General features: G+C 32.9%; 1 protein-coding gene across 5 annotated transcripts in view; it reads left to right on the plus strand.

Moving 5' to 3' along the window:
- LOC106881850 (uncharacterized) overlaps positions 1–20,379 on the plus strand; it is a 696,991-nt gene that overhangs the window by 489,925 nt on the left and 186,687 nt on the right. For all 5 annotated transcript variants that reach the window (XM_089350930.1, XM_089350933.1, XM_089350923.1 and 2 more), the window contains one exon: positions 4,923–4,956. The gene's annotated coding sequence lies outside the window, so the exon portion shown is untranslated. The remainder of the gene's footprint in view (positions 1–4,922; positions 4,957–20,379) is intronic.

A 20,379-nucleotide genomic window follows, 5' to 3' on the forward strand; every position in this document is an offset into this window, starting at 1 on the left:
CGATCTGTTTTACAGATCTGTAAAAGGATTTTGACGCTAATTTTTCAGATAGATAGATAGATGGATAGATAGATAGATAGATATAGAGAGAGAGGGGGGGGAGATGCTTAGATGAATGGATAGATGGAAGGGTGGAGGGTAGATGGAAGGGTGGAGGATAGATACATATATAGATAAAGAGAGAGAGACATACAGACATACAGACAGACATACAGACATACAGACAGACAGACATGTCAGTGTCTGAATAAGTTTCTTCGTGTGTGTGTACCATTTTATCTATGTAGTTTTATTCCTACTGTAAAGAAGAAGGAACAGATCTCCATCATTATCTTATCGACTAGAAAACAACGTCAAGTGTTGAACTGCAGGAAAGTCCTGCATATACCCATTGTTCCGCTTAAAGTTTGTATTCGTAATGTTCGTGTTATCTTATTTGTTTCTTTTTTCCAAAAATTCTACTTATTCCAGATCACATAGTCATTAACTAATTAGAATTGGAATACTAAAGGTTCCAAAGTAGTTAAACCCTGTTAGACTATATTTGAGTTGTGAAAGATATATTCACATCAGCCTTTAAATTGATACATGCATTTTCTTGTCTTTGACTTTTGCACTTGGTAGACATTTTGATGTGAATGTTCCACCAATATTTCTTCTACAAATGTTTATATATGTATCCAACAGGAGAAGTCACTGATCTTTATGAAATGACAATCTATATCTTGGTTGGCATTGTATAACATTTTAGCAACGACATATCGAATTAGATATGTTATGTGATGTAGTGACCGTGAGTTCAAGAAAAGAAACACTTGATACTACTGTAGGTATCATTCTCAAGTTTTTAGGTAACATTCATATACCGTCATTTATTGGTATACTGAGCGCTTATATATATGTATGTATGTATGCATGCATCAATGTAAGATTGGATGGATGGATGGATGGATGGATGGGTGGATGGATGGATGGATGGATGAATGGATGAATGGATGGATGGTTGGATAGCTGGATGGTTGGATAGCTGGATGGTTGGATGGATTATAATCCTAGGTATAATATTAGGCTGCACCCAGTAGTGGGGCCTTGATTCAGAGGTTCCACGGTTCTTATGAAAATGGAACCGCCTCTTAACTACTACTATTCCTAGATCTACTCTGACCCGGAGTGGTAGTAACACTTATGGTGCTAGTTACGGATCAATTAGACTATTATGGTGTGTCTACCTACATATGTGAAAACTTAATCCGACAGATTCAGCAGAAGAAGAAATTAGGGTTCAAGGTAGGGAAGTGTGCCTGTAATAAAACAGTATGACGTACAGAAAGCAAGATGAGGCAAGTGTTCTTGCTAATCTACTACATCTGTCCCCATGACCAATCGTCTTGGCTTGGTCATACCATTAGATTGCATATAGTCACCAGCGAGAGATAGAGGGAGTAGTTGACGGAGCGTGACATTTCTTTAATTTAAACAATGTCACTGCAAAGATCATAAGTCATCCTTGTGTTTAGATAGCCCTGGTCCATCCGACGGACAAATACGTAACGTAATGTGGGTATGTATATATGTATGCATGTATGTATGTATGCATGCATGTATATATTAAGCATGTATGAATGTATGTGTGGGGGTTGTGGGGGGGGGGGGGGGGTTAAGTGCTTGTTAATGTATTTGCATATGGATGTAAAATGGAATATGAATGTAAAATTCAGAGAAGGGAAAGCACGTAAAGATACTCACACTACTCTAGTGTTAGCATTCTTTTGTGGTGCATATTTCGAATATTATCCGGCTGGTAGTTCAGGTCTACAATTCTAAAGACATTAGATGGAATCATTAGTACAAAATGTTAAACATTGAATCAAATTCATACTGAAGAACGTCTTCGTAAAACTAAAGGAAATTAATACTTGTACATATCCTTTTAAGAGCGTGAAAATATGATAATCGATGCAATGATTACAATGCGCACATATACATATATACATGAGCATATTTTCAGCAGCTAATAGTACATATTAATCGCATGCCGATATAATTTTACACTTGTCTACATTTCCCGTTAGGTATTCTAGGTAAATATTGAGTTGTATTCGGATATGTTATTACGATTCTGTTTCAACAGTTCGCCGAGAAATATGCAAATTGATGTAATGGATATCAATCATAAATACAATATTCTATGGTAGCATGATACACACACATACAAATGCATACAGATGTATGAAGATACCGACAAACATAAGCAAACATATACAAACGTACACACTATATATATTAGTATACGTGCAAAATCGTTATGTGTTCTCTGAGGAATTAACGTTTGAACGAGCATACTCACATAAACACAGATAAATATACAAACATACATACACACACACTCACACATATACATACACACACACACACACACACGCACACACACACACACACACACACACACACACACACACACACATATATATAAGCTTCACTATGTACATATATGTGTGTTTTATATGCTAGTAAATATCTTATTGATTAGATTACAAAAAAGACAATAAGGAGTTTTCGGTTGTGGAAAATTTGATTATAGATTATCAATAAATTCTAATTGTATAGAATATATCTACCACGGGGAAATAAATTTACAAGTTGAGTTTGAATTCATATACAATCTAAAACGTCAGCTAGTGCAATAAACATTCACTACTAGACTTAAGTTATCAATACTAACCTATGCATTCTAAGGTATGTCCTTTTCGATTACTACCAAAAAAATATTACGTGACATAGAGCGACATAAAATACTTCTACATCTGTTGGGAATATAAAGCACGGAAGTATTTTCAATTAATATTTTTCTATCTCTTTTTGTTTTGTGTTGTATTGACAAGTATTCTAATTGGTCTTTATTTTAGACATATGGAAAGAATAGGAGAGCGCCTTTTACTTGTCAGAACAAAGCAACAGTTGAAATTGTGGTGGTTTCATAGTTCATATATATTCCTCACTCTATTAGACAATTGACTCGAGGATCAATACTTATATAAACAGAAAATGATTACAACTAACATACAACATACATGCAACAGAAATAAACATTTGGTAACAAAACCTTGAGAGTGGAATTTGAAGATGAAAGCGGAAAGAAACCCATCTTATATGTATATGTATGTGTATGTATGCGTGAGAGAGAGAGAGAGAGAGAGAGAGAGAGAGAGAGAGTGAGGGAGGGAATATGTGTATCTGTGTGTCTTTGTGTCTGTGCTTGTTTCAGCACCGCTTGACAGCCAGAGTTGTTATGTTTAACTCCCAGTAACTTAGCTTTTCGGCAAAAGAGAACGATAGATTATGCACCAGGCTTAAAAAGGCCATGCTCTTAACACTTTATCATGAATGAGAACAATAAAGTATAACATTCTACCTTTTTCAATCGCTTTATAATTCAACATACTTGAGTGAGAGAAAAGACAAATGAAGGGAAATGAATTAAATTAAACCAATATTGTATGATATCACTTCACATGGAACTACACATGCTTTCTCACAAAAATAATGTGGTGCTTGTGTTTCGTTCCTTCTGAATATGCTGGCTCCTGGTGGTAGTAACAACAGTAGGAGATGCTATCACTCGTAGCAGCAGGAACGGCTGACTATAGTTGCAGCAGGGACAGGAATGCCAGCGGCAGTAGGGATACTGTTCTTGTGAGACGAACTACTGGCCTTACTAGCTGTGGAAACAGCTTTTTGACATGTTTGCCTGTGGTTCTTTATATGTGTCTGCCAGAGATATTTAAGCATGGCGTAGAGGGAATTTCGGTTAATGAAGGCTGTTTTTTGTTGTTGAATTGTGTAATCACTAAATTAATATAAAGAGGAAAATCGTAAAGTGTTGTCGTTCCGTAGCTGCAGATCTGTACATATGATCACTGAGTTTTAATTCTTGCTTGGTAATTTGCATTCCATGCGAAGACTTGTTTTGTCTTTAGGATCCTCCCGTTTCTCCACTGTAACTTTCTTCACATCCTATGCATGAAATTTTCAGATGTACAGATGAAGTAACATATTTAATGAGAATATATTTTTTTTTGTTTTAAACGAATCTGAGCCTTTGACCAAATTAAAATCTACACCACAGATGATCCTTTCTTTACAGCGTGAAATTTGGGCTCTATAATAATATTTTTTTTACATTGATTTAGATCGTCGTTCTCTCTATGTGAGGTTATGCTGTTGTAAGTTTTATTCAGCCTAGAGTCCTTCCTTTGAGGCAATACGTTTTGGAATATAACGTTGCAGACCTCATTGTTTTGGGGATTGTAGGTGGAATTGTATGCCGAAAATTTCAATTCCAGTATATTCTTTTCTTTTGGTTTACCACTTCCTGAATATTGAATTTCTTGACTCGTTGCATTCCATCAAAATTTACCCATAGCGTAAATAAAATGAATAATAAAGAGACAGCAAAATACGGAAAGGGTTAAACAGATAGGACTTGAACTTAATATCTGAGCGGGGAAAATGACATTAGTGTGTCTTCATATTTCGAACGTTTTGCTTGTATCTCAAGCAAGGAGAAAATCCTGGAGAGAGTCGAAAAAAGAAATATGAAGGCTAAGAAAATCTTGATGGAAACGGTCTCCCAATAAGTGTAGGAAAGGAAAACGGAACAAACGTGTATATGCAACTATGTATCTGTATATAGAAGTGTTCATAAATGTGGAGTGATACTAAGTCTTAGGGTTTCTGTTGATGTACACGTGGGTAATCTTTATAAAGTATTATATGCGTGTATATCCTTATATATATATATATATTCATATTTGTGAATGTATACTCGATTTACGTTTAAGTGCACTGTAATGCAATCGTGCATATATTTGCATTTATTAGCAAATATGTATATTTATATTATTCTATATTTCTATTTCTAGATCGTAACACATGAAAAATGACAGGGAGTTTTTGGTAAGTAAATGTATCTGATATTCTTCCAGCATATATGTCTATTAAAAAAATTGCATAGATATAAATTTACAAATAACGTTGAAAATTCGTATGCACTATTTTTTTTTTATATATATTTCCTCAACAATAGCCAAAATGGCTGACTTTCATTTATAAATACGATATAGCTTTCTACAAGTACGTTCATAACATTCGTAAGATTTATCTTCCGCAGGCTTTACACATTTAACGACACTTCTTAGTAAGCCGTAAAGTTATGCATTTACAGTTTGCATGAATTTGTGTGCAGCGTGTTTCAGCTTAAATCATTATTAACCTCGTAATGCAAATGAAGCTTTATAAATACATTTCTAAAGATATCGTATAATAGTAAAGAATAATGTCTGACCTCAATTCACTTTTTAATGATTCAATCATGTTTTGTTGCTGGGTACGCAAACAGTAAGAAGTTATTATTTAATTTTTCACTATTTCATACCAACATATATATGTGCGAGTGTGTGGTTGTGTATACTCATATATATGTACATTCTTCCATATATATATCGAATTTATACAGGTAAACAGATTATACATTAAATATATGAAATATAATTGTCTGGGTATGAAAAAAAATATGTATGTATATGGATGAAATTGTGTAGATAAGTTTATTTATATCTCTATCTCTATGCCACTCCATCGCTTACGACGTCGAGGGTTCCAGTTGATCCTATCAACGGAACAGCCTGTTCGTGAAAGTAACGTGCAAGTGGCTGAGCACTCCACAGACACGTGTACCCTTAACGTAGTTCTCGGGGATATTCAGCGTGACACAGTGTGACAAGGCTGACCCTTTGAATTACAGGCACAACAGAAATAGGAAGTAAGAGCGAGAGAAAGTCGTGGTGGAATAGTACAGCAGGGTTCGCCACCATCTCCTGCTGGAGCCTCGTGGAGCTTTAGGTGTTTTCGCTCAATAAACACTCACAACGCCCGGTCTGGGAATCGAAACTGCGATCTTATGATTGCGAGTCCGTTGCCCTAACCACTAGGCCATTGCGCCTCCACTGTAGATAAGTATATTATACATTAAATACAGTAAGTTGATATCAAATTGTCATACCTGTCACCGGTGGCGTGGTTTGCAAAATAGGAAACGCAAACACACAGAATCAAACTTCTTGTACAGAACCCAAACTATTCCTTCAGTATTTGCAGACTAACTTGAGCGTCAGAAAAAATGACAGGCGTTAATTTTTCCTCTTTTTTTTTTTTTCTTAAGTTTAAATCCCACCGATATAATATATTTTCCCCATTCATGTACATAGCAATGCAATGAAAGTTCGAATGCTATTTGTGACGGATCTGTACTTGCGGGGATTTTGTTTAGATAAATGAAATATAACTGTCTATATAAGTTTCATTTTACTGTCGAGACTACGCAACAGATACTGACCGGATACGGAAATAAAATGCTGAAAGCGAATGTGGTTTTAAACTGCAGCAAGCAGCATTTGACAATTGTTTTCACATGCTGAATAATGTGTCACATGATTTGAGGTAACTGCAAAGTAAAATGGTTGCCGTCTGTATTGTTCCTTCAACGATCTCTGTACAATGTGAGTTTTTTGTCTATCTGAGATACTAAGTAGGCGACCATTTTTTGAGGTTGCTCTTCGCTTCGTCAAAAAAAAAAACAAAAAAAAAACAGCAGATTGCAGCTCTATGAAGGGTTCAAATTGGACCCATGACGACAATGAAAAACAAATTTCCGTTGTCGGATGATGTTGTGAATGAGGTCGTTACAGTTTCTCCTCTCCAAGACCACTGGTAAACCAGCATTCAAAACTATGCCATTAAATGTTTTGTAAATAGTAGCAAAACCGAATAATGGGAGAAACATACTAAATACAATGGGTGGTGCAATTAGAGAGTATCTATGCAGTTAGAGAGTACCAGTATCTCTATACGTATGTGTGTTGAAATGTTTTTGAGACAAAATAGAGTAGACTATCGAGTATGTGGTGTAGAATTTATCCATGTATTTATTTAAGCGGGAAGGTATACATCTAGTCGAATTTCTGTAATGTTTTTTTTTTCTTTTTTGTTTCTAATGAAAGACCGTGATGTTCTTCGATTAATAAATGCTTCTACTGATTTTCAAATTAATTAGAATTTTTCTTTATAGCGTCTTGATCTCTTATATAACGAAACATTTTATGAATAGCAGCACTTCTGGCAATATAAGCGACAGGTTTGAAAACATTTACCTAGTTATTACGAGTGGCCCAACTTTAGACTCCTGTTACTTGAAAGATGTTAAAATCATTATTAGAATATTCTTCTTCTTCTTCTTCTTCTTCTTCTTCTTCTTCTTCTTCTTCTTCTTCTTCTTCTTCTTCTTCTTCTTCTTCTTCTTCTTCTTCTTCTTCTTCTTCTTCTTCTTCTTCTTCGTCGTCGTCGTCGTCGTCGTTTCATTGCATAATGGATGCATTTGTTACTAAACTAAATATTCCCATGTAGTTTAGATTAAACAATATCTGATATATTGTATGGTAATTGCTCTTTATTCTCTGAGAATATTCAAATTCTTTGGAGCGGTTTTTCTGAGTGACTAATGTAACTCTGAGATTCATGAATTTTACAATACTTGCAATGAAATTTGCAATCAAATAAGACGTTTGAAATCAAATTTATCAATCACATTGGTCATTAATAATCGTCGTGGTCTCACAGACGTTTGGTTCGTCATCGATAAAGAATCGTATTTTAATATTTTATTGTTTTTACAATACGATACGAAAGTCAATAGACGGCTATTCACAAGCTGATATCTTTTGCGAGTGTGTTCATCTATTAAATGTTTAAGGCAGCGTATTTACTTTACGTAGTAAATTATATATGTTTTCTTTTCAATAAACCTACATGGAGTATGTCAATTCTACCCATGCAAAATATCAGTAGTAAAACCTCTACTTAAAATAATATTATATTCTCCTCTACAAACCACGTACTAAACACAGACATCTAATGAGTAAAACAAAGAGCAATTAACGTGTATATAAACAAGCTTTTTCACGAAAAATGACTCAACTGCGTCTACAACCCAATAAAAACATCAGACAGTCGCTTCTTAAAAAAAAAGTAAGGAACGCATTCACAACGTGTATTGCATGAATGAAATAGCATACTAATTAGAGTATATGCAACGCAAGAATAAATGTATGAAAGAACTGCAATGCATAATAGTTGGAAACCAGAATTTGCAAAGCAGTACACATACACCGTCTTAAAGAGGATGCAGTTATGCGGAATAAGTTTAATGTTTTCATTAGATAAAAAGGCCACAGACTATGTTTTACCCGAAATACATTTAACTACTTTGAACATTTTTTCCTATTTTGATGTTTCTCACTTTTCCATTTCCTAACGTATTCAATAACTACATTTTTCTATAACATTCATTTTAGATTTGTTTTTTTTTTATATAAATTATATATTTCGTTTCTTGTGAAGAAATATATTATAATTGTTCAGTTCGATATTCTATAATATTGAACAATTCTTATTTCAGAGTTACAATCAATTAAATACCTGTAAATTTAGCGTTTTTAAGATCAAATATTATCGTTTTCTTTCTTCTTATTCATTATCTCCCATGGTTACGAAGTCAAGCATTGCAACTAAATGCCTGCCATTAAATTCTTTTGTTCCATAGAAATATGCACGGAACCACTCCGTCTGAAGCTCTTTTCGAGAAGCCCATTCATGTTAATTCTTCTGACATTTACGGAAGCGATTTCCTTCACCACTCATTGCATGCATACATATTATAAGTGTATATTTTATAAAATTTTCGATTGCTTAAATAACTTGTATCTTTTTAAGTATTTTTTTTTATATTCCTCACACGAAATTTTAAACATCAATATTGTACAATATAAAATTTGGCTTCAGAGACGAGACTTAAAAAAGCTTTATACTCATTGTGTATCGTATTACTTTGAGTAGATACTTAAAATGTCATTCACGATATCATAGAACACTACCCGTGGTCTCAATTGAATGCTGTGGTAAATTATGCAGAAATGCCATTTGAGTGAATAGGGAAGTTTGTGTTAATATACGTAATGAGAAGAGCATAAAAGTTAAAAGTAAGAAAAATTGTTTGATGGAGAAAAGAGAATATAAGTCAAGGACATAATTTTATGATTATTTCGGCAGAGGAGAGAAATACGAATATTCTTTAAAGCAATATATAATAGTAATTATTCCAGGATCAGTCTGAAAGTCATAGTGAAGTCAATGGTTTGCAGATTTTTTTTCTCTATTACGCACAGGACCAGTCTGCAATTTGTTTATTCTGTGCGTAGATGAATAAATAATGTTACATTAACCATTATCTAGTGCTATATTATAATTATCTTCTCATTATTTCTAATATATTTGATGATGATTACTGCATTACATGCAATATAATTAACTTAGCCTTCGTACATCCAGCTAGTTATATTTGGCTAACTGTACATAAGATACTATTCTGTTTCGATTTGTTACCATATAAGATGGCTTCATCCTTATATTATTGATATGCAAAACAGTTACAGTAGGTATAATCAAAATATTTTGATTTCTTCAGCCCCTATAATACATTGCATAGGCCAAACTAGGATGAAGTTCAATCATTCATTAAAACACATTTGATAATTAAAAATTGACAAGTGTAATGTGACTATTAATCGCAAAACGATAATTTAACTTTCTCTTTAAAGAATTTAAGTTAATGAAATATTTCAAATTTAGCGTCATGAATGATTAAAAATATATATGTACGAACCGATATTAAACCTAAATAGTAGTTATATAGAATGGGTATCACACAGTGCCTAAACAGTGCATCACAGTTTACATATAACTAAAGTTTGAGTCTGTAGTTTTAAGATATATCGTATAAGGTACCCTCGCTCCGAACAGGAAAGACTTCGACAAATCCTCAAGTCATATCAGTGGCAACAGAAATAAAAATATCATGTAGACATGAGTATCTGAAATTTGTAAGGGACTGTTCAATGGACACAAACCACTGAAATTCCTAAAACATTTCAGATATTAATATCAAGTGGAATTTATGGCTGAGTACACAATTCAGTAGTGTGTGTTGAGGAGAATTAAGTAACACTATGAGGGCAGAAATATTTGGTCAATACTTTTTTACTTTTTATGATAGCGGTTAAAAGAATTTCTACATGTTATTTATTTTTACTAATCCATTAATCTAATATTTATTCGATAATATGTTTGATTATAATTTTCTGATATTTCTACAACTATTTCTTCGTTTTATCAAATATATTTCTTTATATTAGAGTTAGCTGCTATAGCATTTCACAAATAATACAAAATCGTAAAATCTCTGATATCGTGTTGAAGAAAAGCAAAAAGCCAGCAGCAGTGAAATATAACTCTTTCTAATAAAGACACAAGACCTGAAATTTGGGGGACGGGGACACTCAATTATATCGACTCCAGTGTTTTTACTACTATTTGTCATTGTTAATATTTCCTCTGCTCCGATATGACTTTTGTCTAAATTATTATTATTATCATTATTACCACCATCAGCATTATTAACATCATTATTATTATTCCATTTATTATTAAAAGGTATTGTTGAATGTTGTTTAGTTTCAACTTTTGTCTTATACCGCAGATGATTATGAATATGTGAGTGTTTAAGGGAATGGCAGGAGCAAGATAGATCCTTTGCCGAATAGATTAAATTCCAGAGGTGTGTAAATAGATTCGACATATGGTGTAAAGATCAACAATGGACACTCCTGTGCGATAAGAAGACAAAAGCGACCTCACACCCTTGGGCTCAGCAGAGGTCAAATGCGTTTACTACTAATAGCGATCAATAAGAGCGCTGCCCTCGGGCTTGAAAAGAACCAAGTCACCTTGGTCTACTTTTAATTACTAATGGAAAAATTATTATATGCATATATATATATATATATATATATATATATATAAACAATATATGAGTATATGCATGGTCTATTTTAAATTACTGATGGAAAGATAATTATATATATATATATATATATATATATATATATATATATATATATATATATATATATATATATATATATATAACTCGGAAGCGGATGCGTGTCGTTCTATCATATAATAATATAAATGATAAATATATGCATATATACATGCGTATATACATGCATATATACATACATACATATCTACATACTTACACCTATACGTATATATATATATATATGTGTGTGTGTGTGTGTGTGTGTGTGTGTGTGTGTGTGTGTGTGTGTGTGTGTGCGTGCGTGTGTGTGTGTGTATGTGTGTGTGTGTATGTGTGTGTGTGTGTGTGTGTGTGTGTGTGTGTGTGTGTGTGTGTGTGTGTGTGTGTGTGTGTGTGCATATATAGGCACAGAACGTCACTAAACGTGTAGAGCAAAAGATTCGAAGTATGAGTACGTGAAATAGGAACTATTTTTTCGAACAACGAAAGACACAAATGGAAAACAAATCATCATCATCATCATCACCATGATGATCATCATCATCATCATTATTATTATTATTATTATTATTATTATTATTATTATTATTATTATTATTATTATTATTATTATTATTATTATTATTATTATCATTACTACTACTATTATTCCTATTATTATTGTTATTATTTTATTGTCTTTGCACAGCTTCTATCACTGGAGATGTACTATGGTGTCAGCTGTTCACTACCAGTGAACTAAGGTTAAACCCCTTAATGTTCGATCACCATCCGGTGTATTCGAGCGTTTCGAAGCAATGCTGATTTCTGCAAGTGTTCCACGTTTATTGCAGCCTCTATTTGTTCCATATACTTCTCAAGTTCTTTACTCACTATTCCCAGGACTCCGTCATTTATTGGAGCAACCACCATTTTCAGCGACCGTAACTGCTTAATCTCCCAAGATAACCTGTTATATCTATCGAGTTCTTTTTCTTCCTTATCGCATACCTTGTGGTCAGCTGGGCATGCTATATCTATGATCCAGCATCGTTAGCTTTCTTTGTCAATACTATGTCTGGCTTCCTCTTCTCTATCTCATGGTTGCACTGAATTATAAAATCCCATATGATCTTTGCATTATCATTTTCGATGATGCTTTTGGTCTGTAAGGTTCAAACTTGTTGCAAAGTGTCCAATGGACAATCCTTGCTATATTGTATTGTCGTCTCTTATATTCTTTCTGGGCTAGTGGCGTACAGTGATTGCTAATATGCCATACGGTTTCACCATTTCGTGCTCAAATTCTGCACTTATCATTTTCTGTATTTGATATAAATCGTAGTTAGTGCTTGCTCTTGGCCAGCACAGATTAGAGCCTTCGTTTCCGGTTTCAAATCACTTTCGTTATCCATAGCCATCTTTTTTCTCTGTTTATCTTCAACATCTCTATGAAATTGTGCATGCATTCTTTTCTTTATCCACCTATTTTCAGTTTCATTCATTCTCAAGTGCCTGTACAGTGCTTTATATTATTATCATAATAATAATAATAATAATAATAATAATAATAATAATAATAATAATACTAATAAAAAAAGAGTTAGAACCAGCGGAGAGCTACAAATACCTAGGGGTAATTGAAGGGGACAATATCAAGCACTCAGTGATGAGGGAAAGGATCAGAAGAGAATGTTATCGCAGGGTGAGAGCAATACTGAAGACAGAGCTGAACGCGAGAAACAGGATCGAAGCGATCAATGCTCTAGCCATACTAGTCGTGACTTACAGTTTCAACATCGTTAACTGGTCAATTACTGAAATATGTAATGTTGACAGAAAAATACGAAAACTGTTGACAATGCATAGAATGCACCACCCTAAGGCAGATATAGAATGTCTTTATCTGCCAAGAAAAGAGGGAGGTCGAGAACTTCTACAGCTGGCATTATCAATGAAGGTAGCCACAATTGGCCTAGACACCTATCTGAAAAACTCTGAGGACTGGATGCTAAAACTTGTCTTAACATATGAAAGCAAGAAAGCATCTTACTCAGTAACAAAACAGGCAAAGGACTAAGTGAATTCCAATTACAACAAATTCAAGAATTAGACGAACTAGAAACACCCGCAGAAAAAGCTAATCGCTTGAAAACCCGTGCTAAAATTGCTGTCTTAGCTATTATGACTGAAAAATGGCATGGAAAACCTCTCAATGGCAAATACCCAAAGAGAGCGAATAATGGTTAATGGCCTCTGGCTTGAAATCAGAAATAGAGGGGTTTATCATAGCAGCCCAAGATCAATGCCTACCTACAAAGAACTACCAGGCCAACATATTAAAGAACGGCAGCTCCCCATTATGTCGTATATGCCAACAACAAAATGAGACCATCGATCATGTTGTCTCCATGTGCAGTCTGCTTGCGCCTACAGAGTATCTCAACAGGCATGATAGAGCTGCACAATATATTCACTGGGTAATATGCAAAAACCTGGACTTGCCCCATGATAAAAACTGGTGGGAACACAAACCACCCTCAGTACTTGAAAATGATCACATTGCACTCCTCTGGAACTTCACCATTCAAACTGACAGAAAGATAGACGCAAATAGGCCAGACATCATACTGAAAGACTTCAGACAAAAATCATGCCTCCTCATTGATATGACTGTCCCAATCGATATAAACGTATCTGTCAAGACCTACCAAAAATTGAGCAAATATAAAGATCTTGAAATAGAAATTAGCAAAATGTGGAATCTGAAGACGAAAACAATACCTATTGTCATAGGTGCCCTGGGAATGACAGCGAAACGGGCTGATTACTACCTAGCTCAGATACCAGGAAACCCCAAAATGGCTGAAGTTCAAAAGATAGTGCTCATGGGAACTGCCCATATCCTACGTAAAATACTGTCTATGTGATCTCAAATTTTAAAGCAACCACATAATTTTCTTATGGTTTCTTAAACATTCACTTGAACAAAACTGTACACATCCAAATATATGGTACCCTAGGCATAACACCTACATGAACTTCTAACTTGTTGTCTCTTGAGGTTTCTGGGTGAGACTTGGATCCAACTTGTACAAATGCAAAACAAAAGTCAAACATAAAATAATAATAATAATAATAATAATAATAATAATAATAATAATAATAATAATAATAATAATAATAATAATAATAATAATGGAAATGTATAAAATAGCTCCTACTCGATAACTGAAGAGATGCCGGTGCAGGTTTCCACCCAGATATCCGAAATTAGGAGTTTTAGTATAGCAACCGAATAATTGTCACAAATTATATTACAGATAAATTTCTCTATTAACATAATATCGAGGTCTCTTTCATATATATATGAATATATATATATATATATATATATATATATATATATATATATATATATATATATGTATGTATATATGAATATATATATATATGTATATACTATGAATATATATATATATATATATATATATATATATATATATATATATATATATATATATATATATATATATATATATATATATATATATATATATATATATATATATATATATACATATATATATATATATATATATATATATATATATATATATATATATATATATATATATATATATATATATATATATATATATATATATATAACGTATATATATATGATGGTCCTTGAGAGGGAAGAAAACACAACCTAAAATTGCTTTTGTCAAAATCTTGACCTTAATATCTTTTCCTTTATATATATGAACAAACTGCTTATCTTCAACATCACCAACAGCAAGACCATCATCATTACAATAACATCATTCTCATGTATAGCATTCCTATTTCCTTTGTCAAATAAAATTTGTTCTTTTCACTGTATTTGTGAATCAATCATTAGCATTAATATTTGTTTTTTTACTCTACTAATGGGTACTTGATTTGGGGTCCAAATTTCCTGCTCTCTGTTAATATTCCCATAGAGTGGAATGTCATTTATCGATAGAGAGTTGAAATAATAAACACTATAGATATTTTACTTAAGTAGTTCTAATATTTTAGTTAATCCTTGGCGTTCCTTGTACGCAACATATCTCGTTTAGTAATTATTTGTCTTCATTTACACTGGAAGAAAATTTTATATAGTCGTATTAAAATTTTGCATATAAGTAATGTTTTGCTTCCTGATTCTTTTTTTTTTCCTTATTTAAAATTTTTTTAACCTGAAAATATTATCATTTTAAGCTAAAGTTGTATGGTTGCTTCAACTTTTATAGAAATGTTATTAGATGAAAACAGCAAAAGAGCGATGCATTTTAGGTTATTTTGTGTTGTTTATATTCATGGCACGCGTATTTAGAAAACTGTTAATTCAATATGCAGTTTCAGAATTACCAAGTAAAAATGCAAAGAAAAACAAACAATAAATGAGTTAAAATACATTTGAATTACTGGCACGCATCAACTTCTACGTTGCTGAAAGTCTACCATGGCAGAAGAAAAATGTGTTAATATTAAATTCTTCACATTTAGCTAAAATTCTAGAAGTCTGTAATTCTAATTCTTTCAGAAACAAACTATATCACTGTCCGTAAATATTTACCTGGGGCTGCTCCGATTTGATCTGCACGAGTTTTTGCATGTCTAAGCGTAATGCAATGATATAGTTTGACACGAATTTGTATTCCTTTCGATTATTGCCTGGTCTCAGACATGAGAAGGCAAATATACTTCAGTGCTTCTTGTTACAGTTATTATCTTAGGATATAAGTTGATTTGATAAGTTTAAATATACAAATCTATAATACTAATATATACAATGAAACTGCTTACTGCAACTAAAAACAATTGTAAATACCTTATACGATTCTTTATAACGCATGAACAGTTTGAAATAGTGCATCGGTGAAACGTAATAGAAAATAAAGATCCATTTATCAATGTGTTTAATGAGACGGCATAAAAACGCCATAAAAAGTAGTCTCATGAAAAGAAATACTAATTAAAGATGAAAGACTAAGAGATTTATCTTTCGTGATCAAACAATAGCAATACTTAAACTAGTGGTAAATGGTATTAAAACAAATTCTTCAAAATAGATAATATATACTTCTATATCACCACATTTAAATCTTTATGCTATTTTGATGATAGTTTAGAATATGAAACTGCCTGAAAATTTCATTATCAGAGATAAATTCCTGCTCTCTGTTAAAATCGCCATAGAGTGGAAGATCATTTAACGATAGAGAGTTGAAATAATAAACATTATAAAAACAGCAAAATTTATTCATGCTTCCATGAGATATTTTTTTCTGATAAAAAAAAATATCTACATATTATTTTAAGGTAACTAATATAGACATTATTAAACTTCACAATTTTGGCACTATGCCTCTTATTTCAAGGAAGGAGATGATTACATCGACGAAAGTGCTCAACTAGTGCTTATTTTATAGACCACAAAAGGATGAAACCCAAAGTCAAGTTAGGTGTAATTGAAACTCGGAATGTAAAGGCCTCTTAGTAATTAGCTCACCTGGTTAACGATCCGGCCAGCTAGCCGCCCTATATAGGCTTATCATTATGCACATAGATGTGGTCCAATTCCTTCTGAAGTCGTATTTTAATTTGAAGAAAAAATATATTCGGCTCAAGTGAAAACTTTAAATGATAGATGTAGAGTTCTCATGCAAAACCTATTCGTCTACCGATTTAATCGTTCTATCCATCTACATATATACGAAGATATATATACATGTTAAGTATATATATATATATATATTGGGTCATCCCATAAATTTTACCGTTTTGAAATTGCATGAACTAAAAGTTGCAGGGGGACGGGATAAACTACCTGCCTCAATTTGTTATAAAAGCAGGTAGTAACTTCATCATACTGATATTCTTAGTACATGTTTGAAGAGTGCAGTTCGATTTAAACATTTATTTATTCAAAGCGAAATTGAAATCGACAAAGGAGAATATTCGGCATATTTTGCTTTATGAGCTCAATAAAAACAACAACGCAACAGAATGTGTGAGGAATAATGATACAATATATGGGGATCGGGCAATTTGTGAAGCCAACATCTACGGTAGTTTCAGAAATTCCGAGCCGGAAACTACAGCCTAGAAGACGAGCCTCGTCCTGGAAGATTTGTATAGATCAACGAGGACGTCCTGCAAATTCTGGTGGAAGGAAATCACATCGTAATTGTTGAGGAAGTAGCATAGGATCTTGGATGTGGTCATTCAGCCATTGATCGACAGTTGCGTGCCATTGGAAAAGTCAGGAAATTGGGTCAACGGTTTACTCACAAACTCTTCTTGTCTAGTCACGTGTAGAGAGTGAATGTGCGCTCTTCTTTGCTGCCGCGTCTCACGAATGAAGCTCTTTTTGACCGAATAGTGATTGGTAACAAGAAATGTTACCGAAAGCTAAAGAATGTCTGTAATAATGTCAAGCACCCCCAGGTTGAAGAAGATCTTCACCCATGTAAGTTGTTGTTATCTGTACAGTGGGATATGAAAAGTTTAATCCACTTTCAAATTCTAAATCCAAACCAAACGATAAGTAAGATCTACTGCGAGAAATTTGAGCGGCTAGAAGAAAAACGACTACATTTGGTTTGAAGCCGAAATGTATTCTTCCATCATGATAATGCTCAGCCACGTACAGTGAGCATGACATTCAAAATGCTGGAGCAGTTTGAATAGGAAACGATGCCCCACTCATCATATTCGCCGAAAATTGCCCCATCTGATTATCATTTATTCTGCAGTCTCGAAAATCATCTGGACTGGAAAATTATGAATACTGTAGACGAGGTCAGAACACTAATGGAGGAGTATTTTTCGTCATGGACAAGTGAATTTTGGAAGCGTGGCTTTGTATGTCGAACTGATAGATGGGAGAGCATTGTAGAAAACAAAGGAGAGTATATATAAAGATTAAAAGAACTTTTTTAATTTTGATTTTGAAAAATAAAAGAATAAAAAAAAACGCATTATGTATGGGATGACACAATATGTATGTGTATGAGTGTGTGCTTGTGTGTGCTCGTATGTACACGGGTATGCGTGTGTGTATGTGCGCGTGTGTATGTATATTTATGTATGTATGTATGTATGTATGTATATGTATACACACAATTTACAAACTCTTATGTAATCACCTGAAACGTAAAGATATCTATTTCAAATTAGCTTTCAAATTGTTCTCTGTGTGTCGTCTGTCTAAAACGGGATGATACGCATACATACATACGCATACATACATACGCATACACATGCGCGCACACACAAGCACATGCATACACACATACATAATCCTATATTTAAAAATATGTGGCACAGCTTCTCCTTTATACGTTTTATTAATGAGACGTCACTGTACTAGGTTTCTCTTCTTTTTATTACATATATTCACATTTTCCACTCGGTTTCTTTCAGTTAGTTTGCAATAATAGAATTCATAAATCCATATTCGCAGACTCATTTTCAAGAATAGAAATAGATTTGGTGTCTATCATCGTTATTAATCACTGGTCAAATCTTTTTGCAGACATTTCTGTTACACAGTTTTTGGCAGTAGGACCTCCTTGTCAGCAATCATGCGAAACGTATGTTACTTATATCCGTCAGGTTTTCTGAAATAAAATATGACATGGATCGGGGACACAGTCCCGTCGTTAATATATATATATATATATATATATATATATATATATATATATATATATATATATATATATATATATAACAAAGTAAAGTTTTAAGGTACCGCACGAGTGAAAATATATATGAAAGAAGGTTTGAAAATGCAAAGGGCTTTTAGAGATGTTTATAGATTTGAGCGGTTTCCCTTTTTTAGAAAAAGATTATCGAAAGTAAAATGTAAAGCTTTGTAGAAGCTTTGTTGTGTTAAGTACTTGTTATCACAAAAGAAGTAAAATACAGTTACACAATCTTTGATAATGATAACATGTTAAGAACAGTTTACATGAAAGTTTACAAGAATGCATTCAAGAACGGTACTACAATAAGCATTTTGAGTTCAATAAAAATCATGTTTGTTTCGTAGTACACACACACACACACACACACACACACACACACACATATATATATATATATATATATATATATATATATATATATATATATATATATATATATATATATATATAGAAGGAAGTATATTTAAATATTTACAAAAAATCGGAAAGGAATAATTGATCTGTCTGTCTGACATTTTCTGTCTTTGTGTTGGTAAGGAATGTTTGCTGTTTTAAGGGATAGTGTGGGAGGTTGGTTGGGGGAAGAAAGTGCAATGTTGAATATATATATATATATATATATATATATATATATATATATATATATTACAAATATATTCATATATACATACATATATGTACATACCTACGTATGTATGTATATACACATACATATATGGGTACAGGACATCAAATAGACGTAGGCAAAATGGGAAACGACAACAGGCAACATAAAGAACATACATACACAAAAACACGTGCACATATGTATGTGTGTGTGTGTGTGTTTGTGAGTAAGTGTGTGTGGATGTGTGTGTGTTTGACGGAGTGGCGGGGAACATTTAGCAGGTCAGACATAGTGAAAATTTTATTAGTATTCACCAAACAACTTATGCTAATAAATATGAAAGGTACAATATAATGATTCTACTGTGGCTGTTTGACTTTTACATTATTTGAATACATTTTTCTAGCTTTGTGTTCAGTCTGAATAAGTGTTACTTTTACGTCCTCTGTTTTAGAAACGTTTACAACAGAATATCTTAAATTAGTAATTATATTCACTGTCACATTTTATTAAACTCATTCTTAATCTGACTTAATTATATCCTACTGACAAAGATTTCACCCTTGTCTTTCTTGAGGAATGTGTTATCTGTAAGTTTCATTCCCCTCCTGAGTAGTCGAGACAATTTGTGATCTTCGCAAAATATATATGTACTCCAAATATTCCTGAAATAAGCAATGCAATCGTATCTCAATGGAGTGTCATAGTTATGATTCTGGTCACGTTTTGTATCAGTTTCCATTATTATTTGATGCTCTATTTTCCCATGGAGAAATTATTTTAGTGCGAAATTGGGAATCGGAACGAATGAAAATACTTTATATTGTTGAATAAAATATATGATGATGCCTACTGGCATGCACACACACGCAAACACGCACAAACACACGCATACACACACATGCATACATACATACATACATACATACACACGTACATACATACATACATACATACATATATATATATATATATATATATATATATATATATATATATATATATATATATATATATACATATATATATATATATATATATATATATATATA

This window comes from Octopus bimaculoides, chromosome 1 (assembly GCF_046866305.1).
Source record: "Octopus bimaculoides isolate indiv1 chromosome 1, ASM4686630v1, whole genome shotgun sequence".
Lineage (NCBI taxonomy): Eukaryota > Metazoa > Mollusca > Cephalopoda > Octopoda > Octopodidae > Octopus > Octopus bimaculoides.